Raw genomic sequence first — 11,880 nt, 5'->3', positions numbered from 1 at the left:
GTCAGATCAGCAGAAACCCCCACAAGTGACCCCATATTGGAAACTTTACTGCTTAAGGAATTCATCAAGGGGTGTAGTGAGTATTTTGAACCTACAGATGCCTCACAGAATCTTATAACATTGGAATGTGGAAATTTCACATTTTAGTTGTTAAAATGTAATTTTTTTTATTAGCTACAAATGTGTCAGTTACATGAGGGTTAATAGGTGAAACTGGACCCCAAAATTTATTCTGCAATTTCTCCCGAATATGGTGATGCTCTATATGTTGTTAGAAACTACTGTTTAGCCTCACGTCATGGCTGAGAAGGAAGGAGCGCTATTTGGATTTGAACCACAGATTTTGCTAGAATAATTTTCAGGCAACATTTGCAGAGCCGTTAAGGTGCCAGAACAGCAGCAAACCTCCACAAGTGACCCCATTGCAGAATTTGGACCTCTCAATGAATTCATCTACGGCTCAAGTGACTATTTTGTAACATCCACGCCATAGTTTTTTGGGGGAGAATTGCAAATATGCCAGCTCAGTGCCCACACATTGTGCCCAGTTGGTGTTTCTGGGGAAAACCTGTAAAATGCTAAGTGCGCTCTTCCCGCTACAATAATGCCAAAAATGTAGCCTCCTACTGTAGTTTAGGCACAGTGGGGCTCAGAAGGAGGGGGTATTTGGGAGCGTATATTTCACTGTATTTTATTTGAGGGGCTGGAGCCATGTTGCTTTTCCAGAGTCTTTGTTCTACCAGTAACATGGGAACCCTCTACATTTCCAGTGACAGATGGCAGATCTGAGTGGGGGCTTGTTTTGTGCAGGAAAAGTTAGGGTTTTTTTGGTAACATTTTGGAGTACAAAATATTTTTTGATCACTTTCAGTATGGTGGGATCACATGCTTGTGTTCTACGCTGAGCATTTATAACAGGGTTACTGAGTAAATCTCACAAAAATGCGATTCAAACGATATCTCCAGAGGAACCATCCATCATAATGAGGCAGATGGAGACACTTTGGACTCTGTTTGCCGTCTATTCCGGTGGTATCCATCTTTTTTGGCATGCACAAAACTGTGGTCGCCCACACTTGTGCGCTAAAAAGATGCATAAAATAATGTGACACCACTGTAACAGACACCAGAGTCCAAAGTGCCTCCATCTGCCTCTTTATAGTTAGTCGTTCCATTGGGAGTTTTGTCTGAATCGCGTTTTCTCTGTTTTACATAGAAACTCCAATGTAAGAGCTCAACAGAGAGCGCAGGATAAATGTGAATCGAGCCATATTCCAATTTTTGGGATGTAGAAGGAACAAATAGACAGTAGTACAAGAACAGTTTTTATTTTTATTTTTGCGCCGCTCATCGTGCGGTATAAATTAATCTACGGGTCAGTGCAATTACAGCGATACCAGATTTATATCGTTTTTTATGTTTTGCTGCTGTCACGCAGTAAAAATGATTGTTTATAAAAAATAGTTTTGTTTTTTTGTTGCCATATTGTGAGAGCTATAATTTCTTTATCTTTTGACGAACAGAGCTGTATGAGGGCTTATTTTTCACAACCAGTTGAAGATTTTTTTGGTACCATTTTGGTTTACATAACAATTTTTTATTGCTTTTTACTAAGATTTTTCAGACACAGAATGAATAAAATACAGCAATTCAGCTATTGTTTTTATACTGGACATTCTTTTGCACAGTTCACCATGCGGTAAAAGTGATAAGACTGATTTATTCTTCTGGCCTGTATGACTGTATGATTACAGTGATATCATATTCATATGACCCCCTGATTCATTTGCTGTTTTGGGGTAACTTTGTTTCTTCTATTTTCCCTTGTCCATCTCTTCTTAAGGGTATTATATAGACCTATTTACCTATCAAAATATATTTGTTTAATTCACCTTACGGACATCTATGGCATACAGTATATGTTCCATATGCATTTCATGTCCCTTTTGATCAGGGATATTCACTCAGTATACATATTTTTTGTACTGTTTGTACCTTTCTCTACGTGACCCCAGGTGTTCATGTCACTTATATTGATTGTCTATCATTATTGCTTGGGGATATTTTTAGCACACTTTTTATTGTTATATTTTTTAATAATTTGTGTAATATTTATTATCCCACACATTTTTTGGTACACCAGTGCACTTATTTTGCACTTATTCATTGTTAGTGCTTATGGCATTTATGTTCAATATTATTGCTATTATTATTGTAACAGGTTAACCCTTTTTATTATTCACTTTTTTATGTATCTCTTAGTACACTAGTGCACTTGCTCCGCACTTATTCACCCACAGTGCTTATGGTATTATGTCTAACATCATTGCTGTCATTAGTAATAGGTTATTTCATCCATCCTCTCTCTTGTAGCTTCTAATTCCATCTGACTTATATACCAGGTTCAAGCGTTTATTAGGATTACTATGTATTATGTATTACCTTTTCCACCTCCTTTACCCACGATGTGATATGAGTCCTGTCCAATAGCGATCTGGGCTCCCCCATTTTTTGTACACCTAGCGGTATTTGCTAGCCGCACACTTTACTTACTTCCTTTCCTTGGGCTTGTGCGCATGCGCATTCATGGCACTCAGTGTCTTCCGGCCTTGCGCACTCGGAGCAGTGTGCGTGCCACGTATGCGTTCCAAGTGCACAATCCTGAAGTCACCTTTTACATCTATGAGTTACTGAGGAACGCTTCATGTGCCGCCTTCCACCCATGGCAACAATTGGATATAAGGCTAAAAACTTTGATTAATGGCTGCATATATAAGGAACACTGTCCCCTCCCTAGTTAACGCCCCTTGGAAGAAGCACTGGTGAAACGGCGTTGTCGGGGGTCCATCTACATGTAGATCTGCCTACTAACAGTAATTTCTAAGTGACAACTCCTTTCAAATCAGTACTACTCAGTACTACCGGGATTCAAAGCCTCCAAGCATTGCACTGTGCACTTTACGACGGGCTAGTCCCTATAATCTGTGTTTTATTTGATTCATGTTTACTGTTTTATGCCAATAGACTTCTCCATGGAAAACCTTGATTTATTAGGTTTGTTTTCTCCAGCACAATGCACCTTAGACGTGGGGTTATATATCTGCGTGGTTTAATTAGTGATCACCTGGAGTCATAGCTTATTTTCAAATAGCATTAGGCTCATCTGTATGTGGATTGGTTAACGGTTTCCCTTCCCTGCTATGTTTATATGTTGTTTTATTGATTTTAGCATTATCAAATTAATAGAATAGAGTGTGTTCTTAAACCACTGGTAAAGATTACACCCAGCTACATTCAGGACACAACAGACCTACTGAATAAACTAGCAGCAATAGGTCCTCTACCAGAAGGAGCCATCCTGGCCACCATGGATGAGGAATCTTTGTATTCTAACATCCCACATCAGGCCTGCAAAATCTTCATAGAAAATACAGGAATTGTTGCTGATTCTGTGGTCACACTTACAGAATTCATCCTCACCCACAATTACATTGAATTTGATACCAACATATAACTACAGGAAACTGGTACAGCGATGGGAAGTAAAATGGATCCACAGTACGCAAATCTTTTCATGGCCAAGCTTGAAAGTGACTTTTTGTCCTCATGCCCCATCAGGCCTCTGGCCTACTATCGTTTCATTGACGATATTTTAATCATCTGGACGGGGTCTGAGCAACAGCTGAAGACGTTCCATGAACACTTTAATCGATTTCATCCCACCATCAACCTAACACTCAACTACTCCTGTACTGAAATTAACTTTTTGGACACCATCATCAAGCTACAGAACAATGAAATAGAGACATCCTTGTACCTATCGATCGTCCTACATACCTTAAATTGTTTACAGACAAGCCGTCAGATACAATCGGATATGTTCCAGCCCTATGGATAGAGACAAACACCTTCATGGTCTCAGAAAGACCTTTTTGAATCAGGGCTACCATCCAAAAACAATTGAGAACCAGATTACAAGAGACACCAGAATACCAAGGAATCACCTCCTACATTACAAAACCAAACAAGAAAGCAACCGGGTGCCTCTAGTAGTGTTGAGCCACCCCCGTAGTGTTCGGGTTCGGTTCGTCGAACACCGGGATGTTCGAGGAACTGTTCGTCGAACTGTTCGTCGAACACCTTAGAACACCGTCGAACACCGTTAAAACCAATGGCAGGCAAACAAAAACACATAGAAACACATAGAAAACACCTTCAAAGGTGTCCAAAAGCTGACAAACTGCTCAGAAGACGCTTTCTTTAAAAAAGCCGGCCGGCAATTCAGCAGCGGCATACACCGGTACCCGACAATTTAGACAAGAAGGAATAGAGCCTCACACATAGATTAGATAGATAGAAACATGTCAGTCACATATATATGAAGTACAGTGACAGTGTTGCTTACTGTACTTGTCATTTAGTGTAAAGGATTTATTAAAAAAAATAATAATGTTTTCATGCACTGTCTCTTTAAAAAAGCCGGCCGGCAATTCAGCATCTGTACCCGACAATTTATAACAGAAAGAATAGAGCTTCACACATAGATTAGATAGATAGAAACATGTCAGTCACATATATATGAAGTACAGTGATAGTGTTGGTTACTGTACTTGTCATTTAGTATTAAAATAAAGGATTTATTATTAAAAAAAATTGGCGTGGGGTTCCCCTTAATTTTAGTCTCTAGCGGAGGTTAAGCAGACAGCTGGGGCAGATGTTTGAAGCCTGGGAAGGGAGTAATACCCACGGAGCTTCCCAGGCTACTAATATCAGACCCCAGCTGAATACATAGCCTTTACTAGCTATTAAAATGGGGGACCCCCCCCAAAAAATGACGTGGGGTCCCCCCTAATTTAATAGCTAGCAAAGGCTAGGCAGACAGCTGGGGGCTGATATTAATAGCCCAGGAAGGGAGCCATGAATATTGGCCCCCCTCCCAGGCTAGAAACACCAGCTGTCAGCAGCCCCAGAAATGGCGCATTCATAGGATGCGCCAATTCTGGCACTTAGCCTCGCTCTTCCACGCTGCCCTGGTGCGGTGGCAGTGGGGTAATAGGGCTGGGGTTGATGTCAGCTTATAATGCCAGCTGACATCAAGCCCAGGTTAGTAATGGAGAGGCGTCTATAAGACACCCCCATTACTAACCCCATAGTCAAAGTTAAAAAAAACCCACAAAGACCCAGAATAAAGTCCTTTAATTGAAATAAACACACAATTCTTTATTGTTCTAAATTAAATCATACTTACCATCACGCCCATTCCAGCTGAAGCCACCCTTCTCCTGCAATAAAAGAAAAATAATAAAGCAACCTCATCCTTACCTTTCCATGGTTCCCAAGACAGCTTCAGCTCTGCTACATCGAGATGACAGGCTGGACCGCAGCAGAACGCTGCCATCCAGCCTGTCATCCCGCAGACACTGAGAAGCGCAGGCATGCTTGCGCTCCTCAGTGTCTGACTGTGACGGCATCCAGATGAGCCGACAATGAACTCGGCTCACCTCATGTACGTCACTGACAGCGTGGGAGAATTCTCGCGCTGAGTGCAGGAGAATTTTCCCACGCTGTCAGTGACGTGCATGAGGCTGATATTTAAATTTGGCGCACAAATCGGTGATTGGTCGCGGGCAGCGTCCGCGACCAATCAGCACAGTAGTGTTTAACTTTGGCGGCAAGATCAGTGATTGGTCGCGGTCAAGACGGCGACCAATCACCGATTTGTGCGGCACATTTAAATACCGGCCGCGACCAATTGGATGTCAGCGCCGCTCCCCGGTCCTCCCTTCACACCCTAGCCGCATGGATGTCAGCGGCGCTGCCTGTGCGGATACTTCCGCTCCGAGAACCCGGGACATGAGCGGGTACTCGCAGCAGAAGTATCTCGACCCGCAGCGCCGCTCCCCGGTCCTCCCTTCACACCCTAGCTGCTGATCTCCCCACAGTATCCGCATGGTGTTACAAAGGTCCGGACATTTGTGTTAAAAATCGCTGATTGGTCGCTGGCGCTGCCCGCGACCAATCACCGATTTGGGCGCCAAATTTAAATATCGGCCGCGACCAATCACCCATCTTGGCTCCACATTTAAACACCGCTGTACTGATTGGTCGCGGACGCTATTTAAATGTGGCGCCAAAATCGGTGATTGGTCGCGCCCAGCGTCGGCGACCAATCAGCTCAGCGGTGTTTAAATGTGGAGCCAAGATCGGTGATTGGTTGCGGCCGATATTTAAATTTGGCGCCCAAATCGGTGATTGGTCGCTGGCAGCGCCAGCGACCAATCAGCGATTTTTAACACAAATGTCCGGATCTTTGTAACACCATGCGGATACTGTGAGGACATCAGCGGCTAGGGTGTCAAGGGAGGACCGGGGAGCTGCGCTGCGGGTCGGGATACTTCTGCTGCGACCAGTCGCTCATGTCCCGGGTTCTCGCAGCGGAAGTATCCAACCAGGCAGCGGCGCTCCCCGGTCCTCACCAATACGATTAGCTGATTGGTCGCGCTCTCCGCACGCGACCAATCAGTGATCTTGGCGCTAAAGTTAAACACCGCTCTGCTGATTGGTCGCGAATGCTGCCCGCGACCAATCACCGATTTGGGCGCCACATTTAAATAGCGGCCGCGACCAATCAGCGAGCTTGGCGCCAAATTTAAACAACGCTCTGCTGATTGGTCGCGGACTCCAGCCGCGACCAATCAGCGAGATTGGCACCAAATTTAAACCCCGCTCTGCTAATTGGTCGCGGATGCCGGCCGCGACTAATCAGCATTATTGGCGCCAAATTTAAACACCGCTCTGCTGATTGATCGCGGTCGCCGTCCGCGACCAATCAGCAGTATTGGCGCTAAATTTAAACCCTGCTCGGCTGATTGGTCACGGTTGCCGGCCACGACAAATCAGCAGTATTGGCGCCAAATTTAAACCCCGCTCTGCTGATTGGTCGCGACCGCCGGCCGCGACTAATCAACATTGTTGCCGCCAAATTTAAACACCGCTCTGCTGAATGGTCGCGGTCGTGACCAATCACCATTATTGGCGCCAAATTTAAACACCGCTTTGCTGATTGGTTGCGACGGCAACCAATCAGCATTATTGACGCAAAATGTAAACACCGCTTTGCTGACTGGTCGCGACCGAGACCAATCAGCATTATTGGCGCAAAATTTAAACCCCGCTCTGCTGATTAGTCGTGACCGCCGGCCGTGACCAATCAGCGATATGGTCGCCAAATTTCAACACCGCTTTGCTGATTGGTCGCAGTTGCTGGCCGCGACCAGTCAGTGATTTTGGCGCCAAATTTAAACACCGCTCTGCTGATTGTGTCGGGTCTGCCGCATACATATTCTAGAATACCCGATGCGTTAGAATCGGGCCACCATCTAGTTTCATGAAATAATTTTAAAAAAAATTGACGTGGGGCTTCGCCCTATATTTGTGTCCAGCCAGGTACAGCAGGCAGGAACGGGCTGCCCCCAACCACCAGCTGCCTATTTGTACCTGGCCGGACACAACAATATAGGGAAGCCCTTTTTTTCTTAATTATTTCATGAATTTCATGAAATAATTAAAAAAAAAAATACGTGGGGCTTCGCCCTATTTTTGTGTCCAGCCAGGTACAACTAGGCAGCTGGGGGCTGGAATCTGCAGCGCAGGGAGGCCCAAGCTTTCTGGGTCCCCCCCGCTGCAAAATGCAGTCCGCAGCCACCCCGGAAAATGGCGCATTCATAGAAGCGCCATCTTCTGGCGCTGTACCCAACTCATCCAGGGCCCTGGTGCGATGGCTCACTGGGTAATAAAGGGGTTAGGGCCAGCTTGGCATTATCAGCTGGCCCTAAGCCCGAAATTCATGGGGTCACGCCAATATTAGACATGACCGCCATGAATTTCTAGTAAAGTATTTAAAAAAAACACAAACACCCAGAAAAAAAGTCCTTTAATTGAAATAAACACACAATTCTTTATTGTTCTAAATTAAACCATACTTACCGTCACGCCCATTCCAGCTGAAGCCAATGTCTTCTGCAATAAAAGTAAAATAATTAAGCAACCTCATCCTTACCTTTCCATGGTTCCCACGACGGCTTCAGCTCTGCTACATCGAGATGACAGGCTGGACCGCAGCAGAACGCTGCCATCCAGCCTGTCATCCCGCAGACACTGAGAAGCGCAGGCATGCTTGCGCTCTGCAGTGTCTGGCTGTGACGGCATAAAGATGAGACGAGTTCATGTCCAATGAACTCGGCGCACCTCATGCACGTCACTGACAGCGTGGGAAAATTCTCCTGCACTCAGCGCTTCAGCGTGAGAATTCTCCCACGCTGTCAGTGAAGTGCATGAGGTGAGGTCATTCATGTCCAATGAACTCAGCTGACCTCATGTACGTCACTGACAGCGTGGGAGAATTCTCACGCTGAAGTGCTGAGTGCAGGAGAATTCTCCCACGCTGTCAGTGACGTGCATGAGGTGCGCCGAGTTCATTGGACATGAACTCGGCTCATCTGGATGCCGTCACAGCCAGACACTGCAGAGCGCAAGCATGCCTGCGCTTCTCAGTGTCTGCGGGATGACAGGCTGGATGGCAGCGTTCTGCTGCGGTCCAGCCTGTCATCTCGATGTAGCAGAGCTGAAGCTGTCGTGGGAACCATGGAAAGGTAAGGATGAGGTTGCTTTATTATTTTTCTTTTATTGCAGGAGATCGTTGGCTTCAGCTGGAATGGGCGTGACGGTAAGTATGGTTTAATTTAGAACAATAAAGGATTGTGTCTTTATTTCAATTAAAGGACTTTATTCTGGGTGTTTGTGTTTTTTTTAACTTTGACTATGGGGTTAGTAATGGGGGTGTCTTATAGACGCTTCTCCATTACTAACCTGGGCTTGATGTCAGCTGGTATTATAAGCTGACATCAACCCCAACCCTATTACCCCCTGCCACCGCACCAGGGCAGCGTGGAAGAGCGAGGCTAAGTGCCAGAATTGGCGCATCCTATGAATGCGCCATTTCTGGGGCGGCTGACGGCTGGTGTTTCTAGCCTGGGAGGGGGCCAATATTCATGGCTCCCTTCCTGGGCTATTAATATCAGCCCCCAGCTGTCTGCCTAGCCTTTGCTAGCTATTAAATTAGGGGGGACCCCACGTCATTTTTTTTGGGGGGTCCCCCATTTTAATAGCTAGTAAAGGCTATGTATTCAGCTGGGGGCTGATATTAGTAGCCTGGGAAGCTCCGTGGGTATTACCCCCTTCCCAGGCATCAAACATCAGCCCCAGCCGTCTGCTTAACCTCCGCTAGAGCCTAAAATTAAGGGGAACCCCACGCCAATTTTTTTAATAATAAATCCTTTATTTTAATACTAAATGACAAGTACAGTAACCAACACTATCACTGTACTTCATATATATGTGACTGACATGTTTCTATCTATCTAATCTATGTGTGAAGCTCTATTCTGTCTGTTATAAATTGTCGGGTACAGATGCTGAATTGCCGGCCGGCTTTCTTAAAGAGACGGTGCATGAAAACACTATTATTTTTTTTAATAAATCCTTTACACTAAATGACAAGTACAGTAAGCAACACTGTCACTGTACTTCATATATATGTGACTGACATGTTTCTATCTATCTAATCTATGTGTGATTCTCTATTCCTTCTATTCTAAATTGTTGGGTACAGATGCTGAATTGCCGGCCGGCTTTTTTAAAGAGACGGTGCATGAAAACACTATTATTTTTTTTAATAAATCCTTTACACTAAATGACAAGTACAGTAATCAACACTGTCACTGTACTTCATATATATGTGACTGACATGTTTCTATCTATCTAATCTATGTGTGAAGCTCTATTCTGTCTGTTATAAATTGTCGGGTACCCTGCTGAATTGCCGGCCGGCTTTTTTAAAGAGACGGTGCATGAAAACACTATTATTTTTTTTGATAAATCCTTTACGCTAAATGACAAGTACAGTAAGCAGCACTTTCACTGTACTTCGTATATATGTGGCTGACATGTTTATATCTATCTAATCTATGTGTGAAGCTCTCTTCTTTCGGTTCTAAATTGTCGGGTACCGGTGTATGCCGCTGCTGAATTGCCGGCTTTTCATGTTTCACTGTTGGCACTGTTCCCATCGATTTGGGCAATCACTGTAATGCCACAACCACCATGGCTGTGGCATTACAGTGAGTGGCAGACAATCCCTGCATGATTGGTGCTCTAAATAGCGCCAGACATGCAGGACACGCTTTTGGTGCACGAACAGTTATCGAACATAACCTCGAACAGCCGAATTTTTTGCAAATCGTTCGGGTTCGTCGAACAACTCGAACACCGCCCAAAACAGCTCGAATTTGAGATTGGCGAACAGTTCTAGTCGAACACCGCTCATCTCTAGCCTCTAGTAGTCATCTAGGCTACGTCGATGGTGCCGTCAACAAGGATTTGGATTTCTGGATCACGGAATGAATTACCTATACGATGGACTACTTGCTAGAGATGGGGTGCACCTTACGAAGACTGGAAAACATGTATTTGGAAGTCGCCTTGCTACACTCATCAGAAGAGCTTTAAACTAGAACAATGTGGGAAGGGAAGCAAAAGGCCAGAAAAAGCCATACAGCTGACAAATACTATTGAGATCTCTGCTACTGGAAGTGGAAAGGAAGAACAAAGACAAAACAATTTAAATAATAAAAATATGGGAGGAAGAGAAACCAATCACAAACTAAAATGTTTTTATACAAATGCACAAAGCATGGGCAACAAACAAGGAGAATTGGAACTACTAATGCAGGAAAAGGAATATGATGTCATTGGAATCACTGAAACTTGGTGGGACGATACACATGATTAGAATAAAAGGCTAAAAGGATACAACTTATTTGCAAGAAACAGACTTGATAAACGAGGAGGAGGTGTTGCATTGTATGTTAGAAAAGCGTATATCTGCACAGAGATTGAAGCTTCAGAGACTGGGAGTTCTGTGGAAACTGTTTGGGTAAGAATACAAGGAGAGAACAACAGAAAGGACACCATTGTAGGCATTTACTACAGGCCACCTGGGCAAGCTGAAGATATGGATGAACTCTTTATGTATCAAATGACCAAGTTCTCAAAAAAATATGACGTAGTGGTCATGGGAGATTTCAACTATCCAGACATTTGTTGGGAATCTCTCTCAAGTAAAACTAACAGGTCAAGCAAATTCTTATCCTCTCTTGCTGACAACTTTATCTTCCTAAAGGTAGGGGAGAAAACAAGGGGATCTGCTACTTTGGATCTAATCCTTATAAACAGGGAGGAAATGGTTGAGGAGGTAAAGGTGGCTGGGACCCTAGGAGGCAGCAATCATGCTATTATAGAATTTTGGATAACTAGAGGAGGAAGACATGTGAAGACTCAAACTTCAAGGTTAGATTTTAGAAAAGCAGATTTTAAGAGACTCAGAAAGAGAATAGGAGGGATCCAATGGCTGGATGTCCTTAAGGACAAAAATGTCCAGGAAGGATGGGAAATTTTTAAAAATGAGATTCTCAAAGCACAATCGTTAACAATCCCGAAAAGTAGGAAGAATGGGAAGCATTTAAGGAAACCAGGATGGATGAACACAGAACTTAAACACATGCTAAAAAGAAAGAAAAAAATGTTTATTAAATGGAAAGAGGGAGGCATATCTAAAGAAGATTATAATGCAGTCTGCAGATCCTGTAGGGCACGTATCAGGGTAGCTAAAGCTGACAATGAATTAAGGCTTGCAAGAGATGTCAAAAGCAATAAAAAAGGATTTTGGGGGTATGTCAAAAGTAAAAGAAAAGTCAAAGATGCTATAGGATTTTTACAGGATGAAAATGGAGAAATGATAAGAGAGGATGTTGAGAAGGCCGA

The sequence above is a fragment of the Phyllobates terribilis genome, unplaced genomic scaffold (assembly GCF_046119375.1).
Source record: "Phyllobates terribilis strain yellow unplaced genomic scaffold, ASM4611937v1 Scaffold_217__1_contigs__length_3308461, whole genome shotgun sequence".
Classification (NCBI taxonomy): domain Eukaryota; kingdom Metazoa; phylum Chordata; class Amphibia; order Anura; family Dendrobatidae; genus Phyllobates; species Phyllobates terribilis.
Note: the sequence above shows the minus strand (reverse complement) of the source record.